A 12509-nucleotide genomic window follows, 5' to 3' on the forward strand; every position below is an offset into this window, starting at 1 on the left:
GCTGTTTCAGCCAACCCAATATATATTTTCCCTTTCCTTTCCCCATTCCTCCCTACTTGAATCAGGTTGTGATAAGTTATAGGTATTTCCCAATAAATTACCAACCCCTATACAAACATTTTTTACTTAGCCCATATCCTGCTTCCTACACTCTTTTAAGTTTTATTTATGAATCACTCAAAATTTTACTCATTCCAGAAATTACACATTTACTTGTTAGTATATAACAGCCATTCTTCCTCCTTTATTTGCAATATTTTTAACATCCATTCTAAATGAACTCACGATTGCTCATCCTGGTTTGCATAATTATAGCTGGCTCTTATATGTAATTATCAAAACTCTTTTATTCTTTCTTTTTCCCTTCCTCATCCGTTTTGCTTTTTGTAGAGGGTGAGGAGTTGGGGGGAGTTAGTTCTCTCACAGGAAGAAGGCACCTGGCCGTGAGGGCACTTCACAGCTCATTAATTATCTATTGGGCATTGGCTCATTTAAAAAGTATGAGGCAGGTTGGGATTTGAGATTGGAGGAACCAGGGTGGAAAGCAATTTGTGTTAGAAAAAAATCAAGATGGAGAACCCTAGGCTCAGAGATGTCCCAGGTTTGCAAGAGGATTTTGGATTGGGGAGTTTTTAGCAGCTTTTGAAAGATGAAGAAAGCATTCCTAGTATGCTAGAAATAGGAATGAATTCCTATTAATTAAGAAGAATTAATTCCACCTCACCCAATGAGATGAAATTTGGGAATTTACATAAAGAGGTAGTTTAGACTAAAATTATAAGAAGCTTCTTGGGAATGAAAACATAATTGATTATGAAGGGCAGATGGAATGCTGTCCTTTCCAATCTATAAAAAATATAAATAAATATATATGTATAATAAAGATACAATTTAATAGGCCATTTTAATTGTGACTTTAAAAGAATTCAAACAATACAAAACAATGAAAAGTAATTCCCCCTCTTTCCTTTCTTAATCACAGTCTCCCTTCCCCTCTCCTTTCCCCGTAGTTTCCTTGGCTGGACAAAACCACCATTATTGAGTTATTTATCCTTCTGGAGAAATTCTTTGCATTTACAAACATATATGTGTGTTAGTTATTCTTCATTTCACCGCATGAATGATAGCATACTATATGCACTGTCTGCACCTTACTTTTTTCTCTTGTTGAGGTGTCTTAGAGATCTTTTCCTTATGAGTCCATATAGAGTTGCCTTATGCTTTACAACCACTGCAAAATTTAATTAACCATTCTATTCTGATGGACATTGAGGTTGTTTACATTCTTCTGTTACAAAACTATACTGCATCAGAGTTGAGCAGAAAGAACATGAAAACCTCTTGATGGGAGCATCGGAGGCAAGGTAAGACAGAATGAACTGTTTTCACATGAACCAAATGTTTTTAGGTCCTGCTTCTCTGTGTGCCTCATTGCTGTGCATAAATAGGAGGAAACACACAGGAGCTCTATGAAAGGGCCACTTACTGTTGTTTTCCGATTAGGTTAGGCACGTTTCCACTGTGTGGAGTTATTATGTAAAGTACCCCAAGTCTTTTATGGCAGTGGGGGTACATGTTAGGAACATACGCGAGTTATATCAGGAGAGAACAACGATGTTGTGCAAAGAGCATTGGTTTGGGTCACAAGAACTTGGTTCAAGCCTTAGCTCTGCATTTTATTGGTGTGGTCGTTGGAAGACCTTTTAGTTTCACCAAGCCTTATTTTCTTCTTCTGTAAAATACAGATAACAGTACCAAACTCATGCTTCAAAGATTTAATGAGATAATGCTTATGAAGTGATTCTATAAACCAGTGGTTCTCAAACTTTAAACTGTTTCTGATTCAGAAGGTCTGGAGTAGATAGACCTTAAGAATTTACATTTCTGATAAATTCTCATGTAATGCTGACACTGCTGGTCTGGGACCAGAATTTTGAGAAACACTGGTATAAGCCATAACAAACTGATAGGTGGTGTTACAATTTTTGTCACTATAGTTATTACCCAAGAGAGAAAACTACCTTTACATGTGCCCTTAGAGAAGTGAGAGAGGTAATGGTGTTCATCTTTGAATTAAAATGAAAATTCTGCCAGTCAATCGATTACAGAAATTTCTAAAGAAATTGAAATTATTGGTGGGGGCGGGGGAGAAATACTAAACACATAATTATGCACTCTTTGAGTTTATTTAAATGTTCATGCACCTCTGAATTCACTGGTTAAGAGCACTTGACAGGAAGTGGAAGTACAAAAATAAACAAGAAAGGCTCATCTCGTGGCATTGCTGCCTTAACTGAACACAGGAAGTCCTGGAAATCTTGCAAGACCGTCTGTTCCTTCATGTTGTCTAGCCTGATTTTAAGACCTAATAGAGCATTTTATGTTTGTGTTTGTCAAGGTTATCCAGAGAAACAAAACAGAACCAACTGGAGAAAAAAAAAAATTATACAACACACACACACACACACACACACACCCATGCAAAAGAGAGTTATTATGAGTTTTAAGTTATTGTAACTATGGCATATAGTTCTGGTCTGAGTCCAAGAACCAGCAGAGCCAATGGTATAAGTTCCATCCCAAGTCTGAATCCAAAGGCAGGGGAAAACAAATGTTTTAGCTCAAAGACAGGAAGAGAGAAATAATCCTTTCCTAACTTTTTATTCTATTTATGTCTTCAACAGATTGGACGAGGCCCACCCACAATGGGGAAGGCCATCAGCTTTATTCAGTCTACCAATTCAAATGTGAGTCTTATCCAGAGATACCCTCACAGATGCACCCAGAAAAAAATGGTTTTTTTCAAACTTTTTAATGTTTATTTATTTTTGACAGAGAGAGACAGAGACAGAGTGCAAGTGGGGGAGGGTCAGAGAGAGAGGGACACACGGAATCCGAAGCAGGCTCCAGGCTCCAAGCTGTCACCACAGAGCCTGATGCAGGGCTTGAACTCACGAATGGTGAGATCATGACCTGAACCAAAGTCAGACGCTTAACCAACTGAGCCACCCAGGCGCCCCAGAAATAATTTTTAACAAAATATCTGGGCACCCTGTGGCCCATTCAAGTTGACACATAAAATTAGCCATCAAAATGTTGTTGATGAATGTCTAAAATGAGCTAGTTTCAGGGCACTTATTATGATTTTTCAGTCCACAATACTGCTTCAAAACACTTGAAGTTTCAAGGAGCACAAACATCAACTGTGGCTACATGTACAGTTAGTTTCATATTCTAGTTGTTACATATCTTAACAGCAAAACGTTTCAGTGGACTTCTTATAGCTAAACCTCAAAATATTTTTTAAAAACAGAAAATTTTAGTTTGCTACCATCAACACCATCACCATGATCATATTTATTACAAGAAAGGTGATGCCAACAGGTCTATCCTCCAGTATATAAAAGCTATTCGATATTTAAATATACATTAAGAATAATTCAAAATCATTGATTTATTGTTGTCACAAATGTGTAGGAATCTAGACATTCTAGACATTCAGATTTTAGCACTGACATATTATCTTCTGAAAATTACCACAGACATTCCACTTTCCATTCCCATCTCAACTAATAAATACAACCTGTGGAACAAGAGACATACCACAGTACATTCCTGGGATCCCAAGAGACAAATATAAAAATATTTTAGAAGACAAATATTAAAATTAATGAGATAGAGCCACAAATGTTTGGAGGTAAATTCATGAGTAATGAAGCAAAATTTTCAAACCACAGCACAGTAGGGAGAAAATGTTGAGATTATGTGTGAATAATACTTTTGTGAATATGGCATCTTATTGCAGTGGGTTTCCTTGCTTTGTATCTCACTGATTCCCTTCTTGACATTGTGCAGCTATTTCCTTTGCAATACAGAAACTCCCTTACAGAATCTTTTTCCACAGCTGGCTTTCATCACTTCTTGATAGGTACCTAAATATTTCAGTTTCTTCCACTTTATTTTCCTTTAACAATAACTGCTGCCCAATCAAATCATTCATCTTTCCCCCTGTGTGAGTATTTGAGATCTTGAATGAGTGTTTATCAGGCACCATTCGGAATCCCCTATTTTCTCCTGCTTGGCGTTTTCCTATACTCTAGGTCTCAATTACACTTGGAAGTTTGAATTAAATTTGTTTAACCATTTAAAAATTTTCAAAATTTACCGTGGACTTTTTTTGGTCTTTCCATATAAAAATTTGTGTGTGCAAGTAAAAGACTAACCCTAAAACCTACGACTTATTTTGTAACTTGTATAATAGATCCTGCACATTTATAAACAATACTCAGACATGTGGCACAAAAGAATGAGTATTATGCTTTAATATGACCACAAATGATAACAATAACTAACATTTATTTTCTATTTACTATGAAGTAAGCTGCATGACCAAGCTCTTTATCTCTGCATTAATTTATTTCATATTTCCATCAACCCTGGAAGTTAGGAATTTTATTAAGTGCTTTCATGCCCTTAGTGTGCATGGGGAATCTCAGGATTATTATAAGAGTTTGAGTTGAATTTCTGGTATTTGTAACCCAAAGAGTATTCATTTATGCAAACATGATACATGTTATTATGTACGCATATGTCATTATATACTCTATTTACACTCTATTTATTCTATTCAGTGTGTAAAACAGAGTTTATCCTGAGCAAGGGGAGATCAGATTGAAAAGGCCTGTGCTCTATCTGTCCCATAACCATTTACATTGATTAAATAAAAAAATTCCTAGAGGAACCTCTGGGGAGAAGAAAAACAAAATGAAAATATAACAAGGATTGGGGCCAGAAAGCCAACTTGCAAGGATTTTTCTTACGTAGGCCCATGGCAAGGACTTGACTTTAAGAAAATCTGAAGGCTGAATAAACATAAATATGGTTTAAAAACCAAAGAATATTAATGATATACAGTAAAATGTCTCCCCACCATTCTTGTCATTTATCTAACCAATTCTTACCCAGTCTCTACCATTGGTAAGCACTGTCCTTAATTTCCTACATAAATTTCCACAGTTTGTTCAAGCATATACAAACAAAATCAAATAGATTCTTATTTTTCTTCATTTGCTTCCAAAGGCAGCATATTTTACATACCATTCTGCACCTTGTTTTTTGTTTGTATGTTTATCTTGGGCTTCTTTTCCTATAGGTATAATGAAAGCTTCTTCATTCTTTTTTACAGTTGTTTAATGTTCTATGATATAGACATATTATCATTTATTTAACCAGTTACTTTTTTTTTGTATTTAAAAAAATTTAATACCATATTTTTCATATCGCTTACCATTACTTGCAGTTCTCACCCAGAAATTAAGCTCCCTCAGCGTTGCCCTCCGAGCCACCCTGCGGAAAAGCTTAACCAGTTACTTTTGATCAACATTTGGGTTGTTTCTAATCTTTGGCTATTACAAACAATACTACAGAGAATAACTTTGCACAAAAGTCATTTCTTACCTATGCATGAGTATCTGCATGGTAAGTTCCTCCAAAAGTAATTCTGAGTCTTTTGTGCTTTTGTTAATTTCAAAGTGACCACCTAGCTATTCTCTCTGAGATGCACCCTGGTGGGAGAAAGGATGTGTTATGTGTGAAGCTAAAAAGAGCTGTAACACTTTAGGGCCCAAGGCACCCTGTGATGGAAACCCCCCAAGAGAGCCTAACCCAGGAAGAATAGCCATATATGCCTGTCCACTTTCAGGGGAAGGATGAGCATAGGTCCTAAAAGTTGCTGAGGAGGTGACACTGGAGTGGAGATACCGGCCTGAGTGAGGCACAGTGAAGCACTACATTTGAATGTAGTTCAAATGGGGAGCCAGGACTGTACTGTGCGCTGCTGAAACTTGAACAGAACTGTGTGAGGGTGAGCGACTCCAGCAGCACACGTGGCCCTGGGGCAAGGGCAACTGCACAAGGGCAACTCCTTCCCATGTTCTTACATTTTTTCACATGGTAGTAACAAGCCAACAAAAAACCCTAGTACTTTGAAGCCTGGTGATATTTGGGTAATAAGTGCTCAGAAAGGGTCTTGAAGAATAAAGTGATATTAACAGAGGTTTCCTCTAGGAGTATAGGGTAAGAAGTTAACATCTCACTTTGTCCATATCTTGATGCTCATAGATGTTAATCAACTCTGTTGAGAATTGATGTGCATCATTCCTGATTTTTCTCAATATAGGTATGTATATTTACCCACATAAATAATTTTTATTATATAAATAGGATATTTCTGCTTATACATATTATTTTGTAGTTATGTTTTTATTTTATATACATATTTTAGAGATCTTTCCAAGCAGTATATAAAGCTCTACTTCAACTTTTTAATTTAATTTAATTTAATTTTAGTTTATTTATTTTGAGAAAGAGAGAGAGTGCACAAGCAAGTACAGGGGAGGAGCAGAGAGAGAAGGGAGAGGGAGAGAATCCCAAGCAGGCTCTGTGCTGTTTGTACAGGGCTTGAACTCATAAACCATGAAAGCGTGACTTGAGTGGAAATCAAGAGTCAGAAACTTAGTTGACTGAGCCACCCATGTGCCCCTCAACCTTTTTAAATGATGCAAAGAAGTCTACTGTCATTTATTTGACCATTCTTGATTTTTGGCTATTACAAACAATGCTGTAGTAAATGCCTTTGTACTTGTCTCTGGTCATATACTGGATGCAGATGCTTCTCAAGGACTCTAATACTTAGACATAGAAATCCTGGATTGAAGGGTATGCACGTCTAGAATTGTGATAGATATTGCCATGTTGTTTTCTAAAAAAGGCTTCACTAGTTTACTCTTGTGCCAACAGCACAGAAGAGACAGTTTGCTCACAATCTTAATATTAGACCTTGTCAATCTTTTAAAAGTTTGCCAGTTATATTTGCAAAATTACATCACACTGTTGTTTTAGCTTATATTTACTAGGTTAGTAGTGATGTTGAACTTTTTTTTCACATGCTTCATTTGTATTACTTCTATAAATTGCTTGCTTATTTCCTTTGCATATTTTTTCTATTAGATAGTTGTCTTAATTGATTTGAAGAAATACTTTATGTGCTGTTATGTCTGTTATGTTTGTAGCAAGTGTTTCATCTGCTCTTTATCATTTAACTTTGAACTTGGCTATATCTGTTTATAAGACTCTATTAGTTGTATCTTAGTCTGTTCAGCTGCTGTAACAAAATACCACAGACTGGGTGGCTTCTAAACAACAAAAGTTTATTTCTCACAGTTTTGGAAGCTGGAAAGTCCAAGATCAAAGTTCCAGCATGGCCAGGTGAGGGTTCCTGGTTCATAGGTGGCACCTTTCAGTGTGTCCTCCCTTGCAGGAAGGGGCAAACGATCTCTCTGGAGCCTCTTTTGTAAGGATGTGAAATGCATTCATGAGGGCTTTACCTTCATGAATTAATCACTTCCCAAAGGCCCAGTCTCTTAATACTTTTATCTTTGGAGATTAGGATTTCCACATTTGAGTTTGGAGGGGACCCAAACATTCAGACTACAGCATTTCACCCCTAGGTCCCCCAAATTTATGTCCTCATATGCAGAATACATTCATTGCACCCCAATAGCCCCAGAAGTCTTGTTCCAGCATCAACTCAAAAGCCTAAGTCCAAAGTCTCATCTAAATATCATCTGAATTAGATATGGGTGAGACACTCATGTTTTGGCAAATTGCTCTCCAGCTATGAACTTGTGAAATCAAATAAATTATGTGCTTCGAAGGAGGGACAGGCATGGGACAGACATTTCCATTCCAAAAGGGAGAAATAGGAAAGAATATATGGGTAATAGTTTCTCAGCAAGTCCAAAATCTTAAACCCCAATGGGGCAGAGGTCCCACCTTCTCGACAAACTGGGGTGAAAGTTGGGGCCCCCGAGGCTCCAGGAGGTTTTGCTCCCACAGCTTTGCTGGGTGCAACCCATACAGCAGCTCTCATGGATTGGGGTCCCATGCCTCTCTCGGGGGCAGGGGTCATTGCCCTAGGACTCAGATGGTCATTGCCCTAGTCAGATCTCTCTGAAGTGGCCCCTCCCCCTCCTGAGCCCACTGCTCTGGGAGACCCCATCCTTCCAAATCTAGGTGGAGATATCCATGTTCCCACTGGCTAATGGCTAGTGGCTGTGTCATGGCGTGAAATACTTTATATGTGATTCCTAGTCATAGAAGATAGAGAATAAGCTAAGTCAGAGTAAGACAAGATGGAGTCACAGTGGCCAATGTGAACTCCCATAACAGTTGTCAACGTGAGATGTAGGACTTCGAGTGTGCCTCTGTAGATAAGCTCTGTGACTGATAGATAAGTAAAACTTATTAAGAAAGGTCCACAGAGAGACTTGGGTGAGACCTAGTGGACTGAGCTGATATGGCAAAGACCATCGGGCAGAACCGTTAACACCCAGCTCAGTGGACCCTTAAAAGAAGGAGCTGTCTAGCAGCGGCCAGAGGGCTGACCGACCTTCTGTGCTGTGTTATGTTCACAGGCTTTCCACACAGGAGCTGCCAGAGACTCTGGCAGGCGCAGAAGGCCACCTAACTGCAGTCCAGGCCAACACTTGTTATAGGAACAACAATGGGACCGGTGCCTCTCTGCTCACACTGTGATGCCTCCTTCCTGTATCCTCTTTGGAGTGGTTCAATAATTCCCTTCTAACTTTATTGTGTTGAGTAACTTGTGTGATAAAATTGTGCAATAAACTGAATGATTCATGAATTTAATGTTGGTGCTATGCAGCTATTTGAAACAGGTCTCAATCCTGTGATTCTTACCTGGCCTTGCCTTTCACCCTGCTCAGGCTAATGTACTCTGATCTCCGGAGGGGCTCTGCCAAGGTTTACTGCCTCTCCCCTCCATTGTGACAATTGCCTTGGCCTCCTTGCACAGCACCTGGAGGCTAAGGGGTGTGGCTCGTGCTTTTGGGGGAGCACAGCCTGCACTGTGAGGCTTTGAAATAGATCTGCCCTGGGGCCCTTGAACTCTGGACCTGTGGAGGTAGGGCCAGTCTGGAACTGCCTTTGGGTGATTCTTCCATTGTCTTGAACAATAGGTCCTGGCTTCTCTTTGGAAGGCCCACCAATCTACCCATTGTCTTGATGAATAACTCTTATTTTCTGTTGAGTTGGTCAATCCAGACTAATTTCCTTATCAAATTTGGCCCCACTCCTTGTGTTCTCTCCCAAGCAAGCTTTCTTTTTTTTTTTTTTTTAATTTTTTTTTTCAACGTTTATTTTTATTTTTGGGACAGAGAGAGACAGAGCATGAACGGGCGAGGGGCAGAGAGAGAGGGAGACACAGAATCAGAAACAGGCTCCAGGCTCTGAGCCATCAGCCCAGAGCCCGACGCGGGGCTCGAACTCACGGACCGTGAGATCGTGACCTGGCTGAAGTCGGACGCTTAACCGACTGCACCACCCAGGCGCCCCACCAAACAAGCTTTCTTATTTCTTTATACATAGATAGGCTGAGAATTCTCCAATTTAATTTTTGCGTTCTTTTTGATTAATAATTCCACCTTTAAATTGTTTCTCTCTTTTCGAATTTTACTATATACATTCAAAAGAAACCAGGCTGCTCCTTCGAAACTTTGCTTACAAATTTCTTCAGTCAAATATCTACTTTTCATTGCTTACAAATTCTACCTTCCACAAAACAGGAGGACAAGAACACAATGAGTTAAGCTCTTATCCACTGTATAACAAGGATGGCCTTTCCTCAAGTTAACATAACATGTTCCTCATTTCTGTCTGAGACCTCAACAGGATGACCTCTATTATCCGTGTTTCTACCAACATGCTGCTAACAACCACTTAGGTATTCTCTAAGAAGATGGAGGCTTTCTCTACAGCTTTCCTCATCTGAGCTCTTGCCAAACTTGCTCTTTACAGTCCATTCATAGCAGTGTAGGCTTTCTCTGGCATGCACCTCAAAACTCTTTCAGCCTCTGCCTATTATCCAGTTCTAAAGCTGCTTGCACATTTTTAGGTATTCGTTAAAGCAGCAACTCCCATCTTTGGACTAATTTTCTTTTTTAGTCTGTTTGGGCTGCTATTAAAAAACCCATAGACTGAGTAGCTTATAAAAAACAAATCTATTGCTGACAGTTCTGGAGGCTGAAAGTCTGAGATCGGGTACCAGCATGGTCAGGTGAGGGCTCTCTTCTGGGTCACAAACTTCTCCTTGTATCTTCATAGGGCAGAAGGGGCTGGAAGTGAGATCTCTCTCTCCTATTTTTTTTTTTTTTTAGAACTTTCCATGCTTTTTTTTTTTTCTTCAATTTTTTTTTAACATTTATATATTTTTGAGAGAGAGACAGTGTGTGCAAGGGGGGAGGCACAGAGAGAGACAAAATCTCAAGGAGGCTCTGCACTGTCAGCACAGAACCCAATGTGGGACTCAAACTCATGAACTGTGAGATCATGACCCGAGCCGAAATCAAGAGTCAGATGCTTAACAACTGAGCCACCCAGGTGCCCTTCTTTCTTCAAATTTTTATTTCAATTCCAGTTGGTTAACATGCAGGGTAATATTAGTGTCAGGTGTAGAATAGTGATTCATCACTTACTTTTAAGATTTTTTTTTTCAACGTTTATTTATTTTGGGACAGAGAGAGACAGAGCATGAAGGGGGGAGGGACAGAGAGAGAGGGAGACACAAAATCGGAAACAAGCTCCAGGCTCTGAGCCATCAGCCCAGAGCCTGACGCGGGGCTCGAACTCACGGACCGCAAGATCGTGACCTGGCTGAAGTTGGACGCTCAACCGACTGCACCACCCAGGCACCCTTTTTTTTTTTTTTAAGATTTTTTTTTTTTAACACCCAGTGCTCATCATAACAAAACCCCTTCTTAATCCCCATCATCCATTTAGCTCATCCCCCCAACCCCACTTCCCCTTCAGCAACCATCAGTTTGTTCTCTATATTTAAGAGTCTGTTTCTTGGTTTGCTTCCCTTTTATTCCCCTATGTTTATTTGTTTTGTTTCTTAAATTCCACATATAAGTGAAATCATATGGTATTTGTCTTTTTCTGACTTATTTTGTTTAGCATAATACATCCTACTTCTATCCACGTTGTTGCAAATGGTAAGATTTCATTCTTTCTGATGGCTGAGTAATATCCCATTGTATATATATACCACATATTTTTTATCCATTCATCAGTTGGTAGACATTTGGGCTCTTTTCATAGTTTGGCTATTATTGATAATGCTGCTATAAACATTGGGGTGCATGTATCCCTTCGGATCAGTATTTTTGTATCTTTGGTGTAAATACCTCATAGTGCAATTGCTGGATCATAAGGTAGCTCTTTTTTTTCTAATGCTTATTTATTAATTTTTGAGAGAGACAGAGAGAGAGAGAGACAGAGAGAGAGAGAGAGAGAGACAGAGAGAGAGCAAGCAGGGGAGGGGCAGAGAGAGAGGGAGACAGAGAATCCCAAGCAGGCTCTGCACTATCATGGCAGAGTCTAATGTGGGACTTGATCCTGCAAACTGTGAGATCATGACCTGGGCTGAAATCAAGATTCGGACACCACCGACTGAGCCACCCAGGTGCTTCAAGGTAGCTCTATTTTTAACTTTTTTTAAAAAAGATTTATTTATTTTTGAGACAGAGAGTGTAAGTACGGAAGGGGCAGAGAGAGGGGGACAGATCTGAGGCAGGCTCTGAACTGACTGCAGCAAGGATGCAGGGCTCAAAATCAGGAACTGTGAGATCATGTCCTGAGCTGAAGCTGGATGTTCAACAGACTGAGCCACCCAGGTACCCCTCTATTTTTTACTTTTTGAGGAACCTCCACACTGTTTTCCAGAGTGGCTGCACCAGTTTGCATTCCCACCAATAGTGCAAGAGGGTTCTCCTTTCTCTGCATCCCCATCAGCCAATACCTGTTGTTTCCTGTATTGTTAATTTTAGCCATTCTGACAGGTGTGACGTGATATCTCATTGTAGTTTGGATTCGTATTTCCCCGATGATGAGTGATGTTGAGCATCTTTTCATGTGTCTGTTAGCCATCTGTATGTTTTCTTTGAGAAAAATGTCTTCTCATGTCTTCTGCCCGTTTTAAAGCTGTATTATTTGGTTTTTGGGTGTTGAGTTTTTATAAGTTCTTTATTTATTTTGGATACTAACCCTTTTATCAAATATGTCATTTGCAAATACCTTCTCCCATTCCTAAGGTTGCCTTTTAGTTTTATTGATTGTTTCCTTCACCGTGCAGAAGATTTTATTTTGATGAAGTCCCAATAGTTTATTTTTGCTTTTGTTTCCCTTGTCTCAGGAGACATGCCTAGTAAGAAGTTGCTACAATCGATGTCAAAGAGGTTACTGCTTGTGTCCTTCTCTAGGATTTTGATAGTTTCCTATCTCACATGGAGGTCTTTCATCCATTTTGAATTTATTTGTGTGTGTGGTGTAAGAAAGTGGTCCAGTTTCATTCTTTTGCATGTTGCTGTCCAGTTTTTCCAACACCATTAATTGAAGAGACGGTCCTTTTCCCATTGGATATTTTTCTTGCT

Source organism: Prionailurus viverrinus, chromosome A2 (assembly GCF_022837055.1).
Source record: "Prionailurus viverrinus isolate Anna chromosome A2, UM_Priviv_1.0, whole genome shotgun sequence".
NCBI classification, from domain to species: Eukaryota; Metazoa; Chordata; class Mammalia; order Carnivora; family Felidae; genus Prionailurus; species Prionailurus viverrinus.